The sequence below is a fragment of the Triticum urartu genome, chromosome 7, assembly GCF_003073215.2.
Source record: "Triticum urartu cultivar G1812 chromosome 7, Tu2.1, whole genome shotgun sequence".
NCBI classification, from domain to species: domain Eukaryota; kingdom Viridiplantae; phylum Streptophyta; class Magnoliopsida; order Poales; family Poaceae; genus Triticum; species Triticum urartu.
In genome coordinates, this window is record NC_053028.1 from 269,971,076 (window position 1) to 269,988,077 (window position 17,002).

Consider the following 17,002-nt stretch of genomic DNA (forward strand, 5'->3'; position numbering starts at 1 on the left):
TATACTAGACTAGCTCGTTGATCAAAAGATGGTTAAGGTTTCCTAACCATAGGCATGTGTTGTCACTTGATAACGAGATCAAAATAGTAGGAGAATGATGTGATAGATATGACCCATCCGTTAGCATATGCATATGATCGTTCAATTTATTGCTACAGCTTTCCTAATGTCAAGTACATATTCCTTTGACCATGAGATCATGCAATTCCTGGAAATCGGAGGAATACCTTGTATGTTATCAAACGTCACAACGTAATTGCATGATCATAAAGGTGCTCTACAGGTATATCCAAAGGTTTCTGTTGAGTTGGCGTGAATCGAGATTGGGATTTCTCACTCCGTATGACGGAGAGGCATCTCTAGGCCCTCTCGATAATAGACATCACAAGAAGCTTGCAAGCAAAGTGACTAAGGAGTTAGTTACAAGATGATGTATTACGAAACAAGTAAAGGAGACTTGCCGGTAATGACATTGAACTAGGTTTAGAGATACCGACGATCGAATCTCGGGCAAGTAACATACCGGCAAACAAAAGAAACTACGTATTTGTCATAAAAGTTTGACCGATAAAGATCTTCATAGAATATGTAGGAACCAATATGGGTATCCAGGTTCTGCTATTGGTTATTGACAGGAGAAGCGTCTCGGTCCTGTCACTACAAAAAAAATACACTTCCGTGATGATACGTCTTTGTCACAGTAGGTCACGTTTTCTGTCATGCATGTACATCCATGACAAATTTATGACAGAATCAAGATAGTCATACATGTGCTGTCGTAGAAGTGTTCCATGACATTACCAAAATTATCATCACGGAAGTGTCCACTTCCATGACGATAAATTACGCGTCACAGAAGTGCTTTCGTCAAGGGTGACCGACACGTGGCATCCACCGTAACGGAACGCCGTTAAGCTATCGGGTCCGGCTTTGGATCCGATAACCCGTTAGCAGCCTGGACCAATGGGGATTTTCCATGTGTAAAATTCTGATTGGCTGACGGAAACACGTGTCAGCTCCGCGTTGGAACAGGTGTCACTCATCCAATGGGCGAGATGCGCCTATGATATGTTGACACGTGGACCGGCCCAAAAGTGGCCCATAAAGTTTAAATGGGTTGGCCCAGCAAAAGGCCCACAAGATTTTGCGGTCCATAATGGGCTGCCCTAGCAAAAGGCCCACGAGATTTTGCGTATCATAATGGGCCGGCCCAGCTAAAGGCCCACGAGATTTTGCGGGCCATAATGGGCCGGCCCAGCTAAAGGCCCACAAGATTTTGCAGACCATAATGGGCCAGCCTAGCTAAATGCCCAACATTCTCAGTTAAGGCCCGTACGGCTAGTGTCAAATCGGCCTGTCAACGGCCTGTCCTAAACTTGTCATCATCGCTGCCCATGGTCACTTCTGGACCATTAACAGTCCGCTAAGTATATGGGCCGAATTACGGTCCGGTGTATTTCCAGCCTGTTAAAGGTCCTGCTTCATTTGGGCCCATTTACAGGCCATTGAAACTTTCGGCCCATAAACGACCGTGAAGGATTTGGGTCATATTCGTCCATGTCTGACATTCGGCCTGTTAGAGGCCCACTATAGATTTGGGCCACTTTCGGCCTGTTGTGATTTTCAGCCTGTTAACGTTGGACGAAATCCATGGGCCATATGTGGCCCAACGTCACATCGGGCCCATTAAAAGCCCATATAAAAATGATGATAATCTAGCCCGACCAAACTTTCGGCCTGTTAAAGGCCCATGTATTAGGTCGGCGCATTTACGGCCCGTCTGAATTTCGGCCTGTGAAAGATCCGCATCGTAAATGGGCCACCATTTCAGCCTGCTAAGACCAGTGGGTTATTTGGCACAATTAGGGCCCAATCTCACTTTCGGTCTTTTAAAGGCCCATGTTTTTTATGGGCTCGAGATATTTACACCTCTAAACGTCCTATTGTTACTGAGGGCCCAAATTATGTTTAGGCCTGTTAAAGGCCCACTATGGGCAGAGGCCTACCAGAAAAATATGAAATCTTATGCTGATTTAGGCCCAGATATTTTTAGTGGGCTACATGCAAATTTTGTCCCATAATCATTTTAGCACAATTGGAATGGGCCCGACGAATGTTGGCATGTTGGGCTCCTACAAAGCTTTCGGTCGAATACATTACTAAGATAGACCTACACTATACAAAAATAGCGTCATAATTATTGCAACCTTTGGCAGCATCATAAATGATGTATCACAACAAAATAAATTCCAACCATACAACAAAAGGCCTGTTGGCATAAAGTTTACAGTCCTTGCAGATAAAAGCACCATCAGATGTATAGAAGCACAGATCATTTGACCTGAGTGCTAATGTTTCAGGCTGTAGAATCTGATGGAGCAACACGATCTTCACCTTTTTTCCGCCATTGCTCTTGAACAACGAAGCGAATGTCTGATAGTTTGGTTTCAAAACCGTTCATATCTTGACGACATTTGTCAACCACTATTCTTGTTTCCAAAACGACGTCCATTAGGGATTGGACTTGTGTCTGGAGCACAGATATATCACTCTATCTAGCAGGAAGATTTTGTTTAGTAGGCGATTTGGATGAGGTTACCTTGACAACCAACCCAGAATTACGCAGGAAGGTACTTTTGCACTATTAGTGGAGAGATACTGACACACTGCAACAAGAGGTGACATTGTGCCTGTGGTAGCCTCATCATCTTCAGGTGGTTGTGGTTGTTCAATCATTTTTTCCATAGCTTCCTAAAAGTTTGAACTTGTAGATTAGTGTACCAGATAAGTTACTAATGAGACAAAAACAAACAAAGTAGGTTACACATTTATACATAACTTATTTTGGTGAACTAGTGTAATACATTAGCATGTATTGTAGTGCCAACTACATAATAAAATCACTTTCGGAACATATGTCCATGTAGCATGCCTACTGTATTGTCTATTTCCTCACATTCGTTGACATATAAGGAGAAAGAGACATGGTTTAAAGTAGGATGAACATAGTATGACATCATTCATATCATGGGCAAACCGATATAAAACAAACAAGCTATTTTATCATTGTGTGCGCGCGTGAACATAACAACAAGAATACAGATGAAGACCAAAAGAATATCCTTCATCTCTTTTAAACCATGTAAGGTGAAATGATACATTAAGACAACTGTGTATAAAAGTGAATAGAGTAAGTGACATTGGCTGCAAACCAAGTAGTTAAATGAACACATCACGGTAACAATCAGTTCAAAGGCAGGAGGAGTAAGGACTTACAACAGCGGCTTGAACCGGTGTGCTCATGCCCTTCATCTTGCTAGTGTGGCAATCCTTGAAGATTTGCACTGCATTCGGTTCAGGTTCTTTTTGGTCCGCACAAGCTTTCCTCTGTATTTGGAACAAGTCAATATAGATACGATAATATGGCACAAAAAAAAGAAGTAGCAGCTATTTACAAGAGCCTCGCAGTGTGCAATATAGCTACGAGATCCTGTTGTCTGTTGGAATTTCACTTTAGAACGGTTGGTCTTGTTCTTCAAACAGTTAGCCTAGAAGAAGATACACTTGTAAGGCACATACATAAATACAAGTTCAATATGTGGTCTGATCAAATACATATAGCCTACCTGATACTTTGGATCAGACCAGTGTTTAACAAGGGTTGTCCAGTCTTCATCTGTAATATATTCCACTGGAGATGTTTGGGCGATTTCATTGTTAGCCTTGCCTTCAAAGTGAGATTTTCTAAGGTGGTACCGATACTGTCACAGAGCAGATTGAGAAACATGAGTGCATGCTTGTTTAGTTGCATCATCTTTCGGATCCAACTTGAACCTCATCTATTGAAAAAAGAATGTGAGTCTTATTAGGAGGAAGCTAGAAAGTATGGGACAGAGCAAGACAATATTACTAATTGCGATGAATTACATTACTTACGGATAAATGGTCAAGGAAGGTGTTAAACTGGGTATTGTCTTTCTCATTCCTGTACTGGATCCACGTTGGGAGGATACGTGCATGACACCTAACGGCAATGGCTGCCTCTGATACTAACTTGGATGATTCTGTAGCATCACGTGGCCTTTTTAAAGCTGCCTCAAAATGGATCTCCATTCTTCCTCCTTTAGATTTTGTTAATCTGTCAAGCATTATCCCTGATGTCTGTTTCCGCTTGCATCGTGGTGCTAGTTCAACAACGAATATGGAAAGTGTTAGTGTACATCAAACTGTGAGAGTACATATAAAGGAGCATGCAACTGCAACTTGACTCGGTCAGGTACCGTCTTGGTGTTGATGCTCATGAGGTTCATCTGATCTTGCCAAGTCCTGTTGTGTCAGCAGTGCTTCGGAAGTAGTGTTAGGTGTGAAGGCAGCTTGGGAACTGGCCAGTTCCGGAGCAAATGAACGAGTAAATCGTTGAGATGCTGGTACAGTTGAAGCAGATGCTGCAGCTAGTGGAGCAGGTGATACTGTGTTTGTAGAATTAGCCGGTGAACTTGGACCTTCTACTGAACTATAAGTACCAGCAGAATCTGGACGGCAGATCATTTTCCGTTTCTCCCAACGAGTAACAACACTCCCTACTATATTATTTTCCTTGCTCTTTTTGACTTTGCCATGTGAAGCCGTACCCACAACACAAAAGAATAAAAACGCTCTTCAGAACTCATTGATGCATGATACAGGCAAGCAATACTTTGATGTAAAACAACCGTATGAGGATGGAATATGTAAGAAAAACAGGATGGCATGACAGATTCACAGCTACGATGTGTAAACTAAGAAAAAGGATTTTCAAGAAAATAGAAGTAATGCAAGCTAGACACCATATGAAAGATGCAACCAATATTACTCTGCTAAGTTAAAAGTGTCTTGTCATAAGTGGCAATTCGAAAAATTAGAAGCAGTACAACATAGAAATCAATGCAAGATGCAACCACTATCAAACTGCCATGTTAAAAGCGTCCAATCATGAGTGACTGATGCGGGATACACAACAGCAGTACTTTGATGGAAGAACATGGTATGATAGATAGATGTAGTGTATTCTAGACACAGAACGCCATGTCATATGCACATGTATAATGTATAAACTCAGCAGGTGCAATTTAATCAAAATAGAAGAAATACAGGCTAGACAACATATGCAACATGAAACCAATTATCACACTGTCAACTTAGAGCAAGCACCTGCGATGGTGGAGTACGGGAGATGAACTCATCATGTAGACTTGGGACTTCAACTTCATTAGCAATAGTAGTGGCAAATCTAGAGAGTCTCTGTTTGCATCGGTGCGGAGGACCACCAACATCCCCTAACTTACTCCTTTCCTTCCTATTTTCTGATATTGCCTTATGAAGTCAAAACCACAAGAAGATGAATAAAATTAGCTCTGCATAACTGGTTGATGCATGATACAGATGAACACTACTTTGATGTAAGGCAAGCGCATGATAGGGGGATGGAATATATACAAAAAAAGACAGCATTTCATATTCACACGTACGATAGGAGGATGGAATATGTATGAAAAAACAGTAAGCGGAAGGCATTTCAACAAAATTAGAAGAAATGAAAGCTAGGCACCATATCAACATGCAACCAATATCACTCTATCAAGTAAAAAGTGTCTCGTCGTAAGTGCCATTTCAAGAAATTAGAAGCAGTACAAGCTAGAAGACAATGCAAGATGCAACCTACATCACAGTCCCAAGTTAAATGTGTCTTATGGGTAAGTGATCGTTGCAGGTATAAGTTGTAAGCTACGCAGATGCAATTCAACATAATCAGAATCAATACAAACTAGACATCATACGGAAAACACAACCACATATAATAGTTCCAAGTTAGAGAAAGCACCTGTGATGGTGGAGTAGGGGAGATGTGCTCATCATGTACACGTATGTTCTAGAAACAGGAACACGTGTCATATTCACAGGCATTATGTGTAAAGTAAGCAGATGCAATTCAACAAAGTTAGAAGCAATACAAGCTAGACATCATACGCAACATGCAACCACATATAATAGTGCCAAATTAGAGCAAGCACCTGTGATGGTGGAGTAGGGGAGATGTGCTCATCATCTACACAGCTACGCTGACTGTCTAGCCTTGCGTTGTCTTGCGAATCTTGTTGGGAGGATGGCAGAGTAGAATCTGTAGAGAACCTCCGTTTCAGTTGCTCGGAAGGACCACCATCATCTAATACCTTGCCAATTTCCTTCAGCTTTATTGATTTTGCATTGTGAGGTCAAACCGACAAGAAAAAGGAATATAATTCTCTCTTCAGAACTCATTCATGCATGATACTGATGAACACTACTCTAATGAAAGGCTAAGTCATGATACGAGGATGGAATATGTACGAAAAAATGGACGGCTTGACATATTCACACCTATGATGTGGTAACTAAGTAGAAGGCACTTCAACAAATTAGAAGCACTGCAAACTGGACACCATATGAAAGGTGCAATGAATATCACTCTGCCAAGTTAAAACTGTCTCGTCATAGGTGGCGTTCATCAAACTAGAAGCAATACATGCTAGAAATCATATTCAAGGCGCAAACCAATATCAAACTGCCAACTTAAAGGTGTTCCATCATAAGTGACTGATGCAGGATACAGAAGAAGAGTAGTTTCATGTAAGAACATGGTGTGATAGACAGATATAGTATGTACCAAAAACTGGAAAGCGTGTCATATTCACATGTATCATGTGTAAGCTAAGCAGATGCAGTTTACACTAATTAGGAGCAATACAAGCTAGACACCATACGCAACATGCAACCAGATATCACACTGCCAAGTTAGAGCAAGCACCTTGGATGGTGGAGTAGGGGAGCGGAGACTTGGACCTTGTAATGCACTATCAGTACAAGGAGAATCGGTACAGATGCTCCGTTTACGTTGCTGCAGAGGACCACCATCATGGCCTTCCTTACTCTTTTCCTTCCTCTTTCTTGATTTTGCCTTGTCAGGTCAAACCCACAAGAAAAAGGAATAAAATTTGCTCTTCAGAACTCATTGATGCATGATACTGACGAACACTACTTTCATGTAAGGCAGATGCATGATAGGAGGATGGAATATGTATGAAAAACAGGACGGCGTGACATATTGACATGTATGATGTGTAAAGTGTAAACTAAGCACAAGGTGCTTGAACTTGTTAGAGTCAATGCAAGCTAGAAACCATATGAAAGATGAAACCAATATCACTCTGCCAAATTAAAAGGGTGCCCTAACAAATGTATTTGACCAAATTAGATGCAATACATGGCAACAGGCTAGAAATAATATGCAATGTGCAACGAATAAAGGTGACTCATCGTAAGTGATTGATGCAGGATACAGAAGAGAGGTAGTTTCATGTAAGAACAAGGTTAACACATAGATGTAGTGTGTACCAAAAATAGGAAGGCATGTCATATTCACAGGTATAATGTGTAAACTAAGCAGATGCAATTGACCCTAACTAAAAGCATTACAAGCTAGACACCATATGCAACATGCAACCACATATCACATTGCAAAGTTAGAGCAAGCACCTGTGATGGTGGTGTGGGGGGATTGCGGTCATCAACTAGAGAGATACGTTGACTATCTTCATTTAGCCTTGCTGTTTCTTGAGAATCATGTGGGGAGGATGACACTGCACTCTTTAAACGAGTATGGCGTCTCACAGTAACCCACTCGGGTGACTGTCTCATCATAAGTGATTGACGAGGGATACAAAAGAGCATTAGTTTGATCTTTGATGTACGGACATGGTTAATAGACATATGTAGTATGTATCAAAAATCGGAAGGCATGTCATTATCAAAGGTATAATGTGTAAAGTAAGCGGATGCAATTTAACCAAATTGGAAGCAATACAAGCTAGACACCATATGCAACATGCAACCACATTTGACAGCGCGAAGTTAAAGCAAGCACCTGGGATGGTTGTGTGTGGCAATTGAGATCATCAATAGCAGAGCTACGTTTACTTTCTCCAACTACTGACACTGCATCCTTTAGAGCACTGAAAAGCTTAGTGCTTATCTTCGAATTACACTGGAGCGACTTCTGTCTTTTCTTTTCAACATTCATCAACACTGCGTCAGAGTTTGAAATACCCATGCATAAAAAACAATAGTGTGAGTATGGGTGAAGTGTGTGCACAATTAGTACAGTGTAAAGGTAGGAGATAGCAGGTCAGTGAGAAATAAATGGCGGGAGACATATGATAGCTCTACAACATGCATGGCACACTAAATTACTACAGGATTCCATGAAAATAACATTCGACTGAAAACAAATAGGTTAGTCCATTTTTTCTGCACCGTCCGATGTACAAAGAACGGGCAGATCGCCTTCATCTACCTCCAGCCAGTCAGTGTTGACGATCTTCCTCGAAACGGCAGCGACCACCGGCCCAGTCCCCTGCATGCGGTCTCCCCTCGACCTCACCGCACTGCCATGCTTGGCATCGCCCCCGGCCATCCATTCAAGCCCGGCCGACCTCCAGATTGGGCGCAAGAAACTCCTGCGCCCCACACCCCTATGATAGACACAGATGCGCTGCTTCCTCGGTGAACAGGCGAACTAGGTGCTCCGCGCGCCTAAGCGGGTGCTGCTTCTTTTAGTTGCGGTTCGACTGACCCTGAGTTGAAATCCAGGCGGGCTACTGACCTCTAGCAAAGTGAAATAGTAAAGGGAGGAAACCTTGTGCATTTAGTATCACGAAAAAGATGCAGCAAGAAGCGCTCAACTAGTTTATTTCTTGGGATGAATACGGTGTGAGCAGAGACGTAAGGTTTGCACGAATAAGGAAAGAGGAGTACCTCCTTATGCTGGCAGTGTTGTGTCCTCCTTTTGTTTTTCCAATGATCTTCTTGTGGTTCGCTTGAAATGAGAAGTTGTGGAGGACAGTGCAGCCTTGGATGAACCCATGGCCAAGTTGTTGAGTGTGGTGCGGTGGCCGTCTGTTGGCGGCGGGGAAGCAGATCCGAGGCGGTGAACGATGGCGTAGCGGGAACAGCTCCGGTGCAATGGACGGTTGCAACAATGGAGCGCCAGCAGTGAGGTGCAGGATGGCGTCGTCGAAGTACTTCTGGTACGGCACACGTCGGCGTCGGCATCATGGAGGCAGCTATACCTCGGCTTCACTTGCTAAGTCCTTGAGGGCATTGCGGTTGCGGTTGCGTTGGACGACGATGTCGGGGTACCGGCTCCGGCGTGATGGAGGAGGGTGGCGGTGGATTGGGTGCTATGGGGTGGAGGACGGAGGAGGCTGGGGTTTCCCGGCTGTTGGAGAGGGCGTTTTGGCGCCCACGGAGTATGAAGGGGGAAACGGAGGGAGGCGGGGAACTTAAGGGGGAACAACGTTTCGGTTTGGGACGCGCTTGTTTGATATTTGGGGAAAGTTACAAACTTTGCCCCCATCTAAAATTTCGGACATATTGCGGGTTGGGGGTAGGATAGTAATCTCAGGTGTCCTAAATGTGGGCGGGATAGATTTCGGCCGAGCGCATGGGTGTTTAGGCTCCCACGGCGTATGAATGCCTCTCGGAGGTGGTTGAGACTGGCGTCTTGGTGAAGTTACAAACCTACCCAGTTTAGACCTTTGGACATCGGGCCGATAGGCTACATGGGCCAGAGTCAGGACAATAATTTCCTACCACCAAACATTAGTCTCGCGCGGTTTCGAGTGACTAGAGGCCTATTTGGCGCTTCGTTCAATATTTGGGAGCAAAAGCATTAACGTTTTCAGTTCTCTTGAATTGAACATTCAGGATTTGTCAAACTTCACAAATCTTTACTCTTGAAAATCCTAAAGCTACAATTATTTTGGAATCGAGGTGGTACATTTGAATATACATTGTACACGAGTATATATTAAAAAATATGCAACTTACCTCAATTCATGCATGGTTCCAGATATAATCTCCTTGGTTGCAAAAAAAAGGTTAGACATGCGTTTGAATATATATAGCATGTTCAAATGCACAACAAAGATTTTTGCCCCCTTGTACATCTGATTTACAAATGCCATTATCTCGGGTTCAAATAGATGAATGCACTTCCTATGAATTCAAATCTTCGAAACCCTCTTTATGTTGAATTCGACATGTATTCAATTTCGTAGCTAGCAATTTGGAATGTATCCATGCAAGTGACAAATGTATAAAGTGCTTCACACTAACAACATGGAGTGCACTAATTAACGTTTATATATGAATTGCAAAAGCATCCATTGCATGTATTTCAAACCGCTCTCACTCTATGGATCGATAATATGAAATAAACACATGCACATGCTAGAATCAATAAAGTATGGGTGTCTGATAGACCAATTTTCATCCATACACAATTTGCAAAATTCATGATCTCATCCAAAAATAATAATGCCATTTATATTTTAATTTAATGCGTAGAACTACCTTTTACACGTAGATGCACTATGCCTCGGCCCGTTCTCACAAACGCGCTATATATCTCTCTATCTACCGCATACGTGCACACACTTTATATGCATCGGCATTTCTCTTTCACACATGCTCACAATCTCTCTCGGGGTGTCGGGGAGTCTCACGCACATGCTCTCTCTGTATCTCTCTCTCTTTCTGACTACTATGTACCACTCTTTTCACTAATCTCGGTTGGAAAACACTATTTATCTCACATGCATATATACACACGCACGGTCTCCACTAGCCCTCTATACGCATATATATATATATATGTGCCTACATGTCTCCCACACGCACATTATCTTTAGGCCTCTCTCGCACACATTGCCCCCCAGACACACCTCTCTCTTAGTAGTTGGCGGATATGATTCCATCATATCATTTGGTAGGATATCCCTGACTATTAGCCTGGATGGTAATACGAGGCAAAGTTTTACCCTAGTTCGGACCCTTGCAGTTGAGGAAAAAGCCTACTCCTGGTACTGTATACTGGTGATAGGGGTATGTACAAAGTACACGTGAATACCAGGCATTGTGCGTGTGTGTATAATATCAACGAACTAGCCCCCAAGCTTCTATAACATACTGGGGGGGCTAGGGTTAAAAATCATATATAGTCGGCTTATCACCAGTGGGGATAGAGTCCTCTGCGACTCTGGTAGCTAGGTTCGTGTTGTACGCCGAGTCCTCCACATGGGTCTTTGTATAATGCGTCTCGATCCAACGTATGTGGCATAGGATGGAACCGACCCATGAGTCCTCATGTTGACCCACCACAACTAGAAATGATGTGCCCACCACATCACACACGCAATCGGCCACTAAGAAAATAAGCATATACAATAGTAGAATGTTATACATGAAAGTTAATTGCATGGTGCATCCAAAAATATTTTTTCTGCATTGTAAATGTTTACATATTCTCCTAAAATATTAGTCATGGGAAAGATAAACGAAGGGCACATCTCTCCTTGTCTCCACCGGACATCCCCTCTTTCTACACCACTTTCACGTACGCACACAAACTATCTCTCGGCCCTCTAAAAGTATGCATGCCCACGACACATTCACGCATGACGGTCACTGTATTTCAAGCTAAAGCACTATACGGTCACTAGAGTTCAGAATATGCTCATTACGGTCACCGTATACATTCTCGTGGTGATCATACGATATCTAGCTCACGATACATCTCCATATTTTCTTGATGACACTGACGGACTTTGCATTTGATGCGTGCTCTGTATTTTGTTGACAACACTTACGGTCATTGTATTTGAAGCACAAGCACGATATGGTCACTGGACTTCAGAATAAGCTCATCACGGTCACCACATACATTATGTCGTGCTAACCAACATGTGGTTGGATGGTTAGGAGGACAGTGGGTTCTCGAGCCCACCAGGGTTAAAGTCCCGGTGCTCGCATTTATCCTGGGTTAATTTCAGTATTTTCCGGCGATGTGCGTTCAATGGGAGGAGATGTTCCACTCGACTACGAGGCACCTATGGTGACTTCGTAAAATCTCAGGATCATATGCTGGCTCACTCTCTCGAAGGTGCTCATAGGGGTAGGGTGTGCGTGTGTGTGCTTATAGCGGTGAGTGCTTGCGCGTATATATGAGCCCTTGCGTATGTACCGTGTTAAAAAAATACATGTCATGATTATACGGTCACTGGCTGTAACATCCCAAATTTTCAATTTGGAATGTTATACATTAGATCATCATTGCATATCATATTTTATTGCTTTTCTGGTTGATCCTAGAAATTCTACGTAACTCAAGGACCCTCGGAGAGAGTTGGGGATTTCTTTATTTTCATATTTGAGTTTTCTCAAATTTTGAAATAGGAATCATTTGATTTTATTTATTTTATCTTCAATTATTTCTATTATCAAAATATGAGAGAGGGAATAAAATGACTTTCCCAAAATAAAGAAATATTGAGGATTTAATAAAAAAATCAAATAAGATTTTATTTTGGTTGTATTTGCTATTTTATTTGAATTTAGGAAAAATTGCTCGTTTTCAAAAAATTGCATTTAGAGCCAAAAATATGTTCATCCTGTTCTAAATATTTTATTTAGACGGCAAAAATTTGTTTTGGCATTTTTAGATTTTTATTTATTCTTTTCTAGATTTTTTTAGGCGCAGCGAAATTGTTTAAAAAAAACCCCGCGCCCGACTGGGCCAAGGGCCCAGCCGAGCAAGCCGGCCCAGCCAGCCGCCGCCGTCTCCAGCTGGATTGGGACCGGAGTCCCGATCGCTGTCGCTGCTGTGTCCGGGGAGGACACGCCTCCCGAGGCCGACCCCTCCCCCAAGTCGACCTCCCCCGCCCCCTTTATAACCGCTGCCACCACCCTGCAACCCCACACCGCCGCCCCGCCGCCGCCGCACGCCGCCTGCCGCTTGCAGCGCCCCGCGCCGCCCGGAGCCGCCGCCCCACCACCTCGCGCCACCCGCCGCCCTGCTGGAGCCCCGCCGGAGAGCCACCGCCGCCGAGGTAGCCGCCGGCCGGTTTTTGAGAAAAAAACCGATTCGGTTTTTTTAAAACCCTACTTTCCTTTTTTAATAAATAGATCGGTTTGTTCCGGTTTATTTATTTTGCGAGCGCCCGTTCGTTCGTTCATTTTGACGAAGGCATTTTTCATTTAGTTTCTATTAACGAACGTTCGTTCGTTAATTGTTCGTCGTTTTTCTTTTTCTCGGATTAAATCCGCGGTTTTTCTGATCGCGATCTCTGATCCGATGTTCGTTCTAGTTTATCTTTTCGCTCGTTTATCAGAATCAGGCGATTCAAGCGCCTGGAGTTTTGTCTCGAAACCCTCTGTTTAACCAACTCAAACAAGTTTTTGCCACTGTAAAAATTGCCTTAGATCCAGAATAGTAAATGAAGCTTGTTCCTTTTCTCGTTTGTCTTTCGTTGCTTCGTTCGTTTTGATTCTTTTTGCCAACGGGAGTTCTTAAAAAAGTTGAACTTTCTGGTTAGATCTCTTGTTCGAGTTTTACCTGTGCATTAGTTGAATACTTATTGTGTGCTTGTTTGTTTGCGATAGAGTACCCGGAGTGCGCCGCTTGCTACTTCTAATTGCTAGGTTTCCCGGATCATCAGCAAGGCAAGTAACACTTTGATCATACCTCCTACTACCTAGTTTTATTGCATTAGATCAATCCTCACACATTGCATGATTAGGATCTAATTAAATTGTGGGTTTGGGGAGTAGTTGAGGTAGAACCTATTACCTGTTTATTATCAAACCTTTGGGAGTTACTCTACGTTTGCTTATTATTGCTATGCTATGCTAGTAGACGTGGATTGGGTGAGTGTATCCATGACAGATGTGAGCTTTGTTAATTAATGGTTTATTTAAGGTGGCAACCTAAACACACATCTGGGTGGATTGAGGCACCTGGGTATTCGAGCGATTGCCTGTTTTCTTTTGGACCGCCACCCAGGCTCAAAGGGGTCATGAGATTATTCATACTAGAAACTTCCGTGTGCAGCCACAAGCTACTATGGGCTCTAGCATAGTTGACTAAGTCGTGCGAACTCTTACAGTGGTAGACTAGCAGATGTAGGGGATGTAGGTTGGTACGGTCTACCCGTTCGTAAGGTGCCAGCGCTTCTGAAAGACTATGTCTCGGTCATCCATTTCTCAAACACCATGCAGTGCGAGAAAACCAACGGAGGAGATCGAGTCTTGTGGGGAAAAGTGCGCAAACCTCTGCAGAGTGTATAAACTAATCATGGTTAGCCGTGTCCCCGGTTATGGACATCTTGAGTATCTAGTACCTGGATTATCATGTGAATCTCATCATGTTACTCTAAAGTTAATTGTTGGGTTTTTAATGATGATTCTTAATTGGGATTGAGAATGTTGTCAACCATTCTCAATGTTTAACAACTACCATGATACTTAAATAAAATTTATTCCTTTGCAGTAGGGAAAAATCGGCTTTACGCAAAACTGTAACCATAGAGCTTTCCACCAGCCATATATGCATATAGAATAGCCATATTCTTGTATTACTCTCTATGTGTTACATTGCCAGCATATTCCATGTGCTGACCCGTTTCGGGCTGCAACGTTAATGTTGCAGACTTTTCAGACGACGATTAAGGTGCCGTAGGTCATGGTTCTATACTCAGTGATGCCGCTGGAGTTGATGGACTCACTTATCTTCCAAGCCTTCCGCTGTTATCGTTATTAGATGGCCTTAAGCCATATTTATTGAAATAAGTTCTCTTTTGAGACACTCGATGTAATAAGTGTGTGATTGCTACTCTGTTATAAATCCTTCAAGTACTGTGTGGTGTCAGCATTATTGATCCAGGGATGACACCGGAGCACATAGATTGGACCGTTTGAGGTCTGGTCGCTACACTGGCTCACCTTTGATGACACAATCAATTGACCAGTCAAACGTTCCACGTGGCGCAACTAGTGTTGCACCATCGGGGCACGTAACCGTGGGGCCCACCTGTCAGCCCGTATATGAAAGAAAGAAATGGTAGTTTGAGTCTGTACTGTGTTAATAAAATACATTTTAGGGTGATCATACGGTCACTGGCTCACCATACAGCTCCGTAATTTGTTGATGACACGATCAATTGACCAGTCAAATGGTCCACATTCATCAGTGCACATTACCATAGGGCCCACCCGTCAGCGTGTATATGAAGGACATAAATGGTAATAAATTAGACGTCGGTGGGTACCCGAAGTCGTGAGACCTCTGGTTGGCAGTCGCCGGTGGTGGGGAGCGTTGATTGGGCGGTGGGATGGGGATCACCGGAGAAAAAGCTCGATGCGGGGGGGGGGGGGGGGGGGGGGGGGGGGCTAGAGGGATGGCTGGTGCGACGGCGGACTGGCGGTGGGGAGTGGTTTCGGGGCGGCATCGTGGCGCGGGCCGACCGCGGGCGGCGGGGGCCGGCGGTTCAGCCGGTGGTGGCTGGCGGCTCAAGGGGGTGGAGTTTGATGATAAACTGCAGGCCCTTGATTTCGTATCCAGCGGCTAGAAAATTTAATGACCAGAGATGAAAAAGTCAGTCGACTGACGTGCAGCCTCACCCCGCACGTACACATGCACGCACGCAAGACACGAACACAGGCAGGCGTGCAACACTGACATGTACATATAACGAACACACGCATGCATGCAGGCGTGCAACACTGACACGTACACATGCACTCACAAACACACGCACGTACGCACACATGCATGCAACACTGAAACATACCCTTGCACGCACGCAACACTCGCACGCCTACATGCACACAACACACGACGGAAGACACACGCTCAACCTATACGTGCATGCACCCTTTGTTAAGGACATGGATTGTTACGGGTATTAATCAATCTTATCTGTGATAAGCAGGACATTGATGTTTGCAGCGGTCTTTATGAATCACAACGTATCGAATGGGCTATCAACATAGTAGGCTTATCTACATGAAAAGGATGACGTCACACTCAATGAACAATCATCGGTTTATGAAATGCCCGCTTTCGACCGCCCTAGCCCACCAAAGGTTCCTCTGCTGTGTGTTGCCTGCGTTGGGTCACTGACATGCATGCCATGTACCCAAACAGCCCACACGTCAGTGGAAGAACGGCGCGGTGTCCTACGTCAGAGTCGAGGGCGCCACTCGCTGCACGCCCGAATGAACACGCCTCCTTGCCACATTCAAACGCCTCCATGAAACCCGCCCGTGTGGAAGCTGAGAAACCCACTCTGGACACACGTCCGTTCATGACCGGACCAGCATTAAACGCAATGCCGGCCGAGCTCCTCCCATCCACCGTATATTTAATCTCCTATTTAAACGAGGCCAAACGCCAGCCAAGAATCGCACACCTCCACCGCTCCCCTATCTCCTCCTTCACAATTTTGTCCACTCTTACAATGGCTTACGAAGAGTAGTTATTCCGCGCAAGCCATTTGTCTAGGTTTGTATCTCTCTCCCACACACACGTAGGTGGGGGACGTGCATGAAGAGAAGAGGTGCACGCACGGCGCACGTACTCCCGTCTCTTTCCCATCCACACCCGCGCGGGTACACGGTGGAGCTCATTTCTGTACGAAAAGGCAGCCCACGTGGTAATTTGACACGTGTACTGGTTGCCCACTTGGTGGAGGGAGGATCATCTACCACGTGTGAACAAACAAATTGCGACCTGACCCATTATGTTAAAAAAGAGGCAAACCATGTGGGGCCTACCTTAGAGCCAAGGCTCTATACTCTGGAGTACTTTTGATGTGTCCCGTCAACTCGCAGAACGAGGAGAAGCTTGCTTAGTACGCCGTCTCCCCCGCCCATGGGCGCGGTGGCTCGCAGGATGAGGTGAAGCTTGCTTACTAGTAGTAGTACGGTACGCCTTACGCCCGCTCCCTCGCCCATGCGTGTGGTGGCTCGCAGGATGAGGAGAAAATTTTACTACTCCCTCCGTTTACTCCTCGTCCCTACTACCTTGGTTAGAGAGATTATCATATTGTTTGCAATATATATGTCCTTTAGTACTCCCTCCATTTACTTA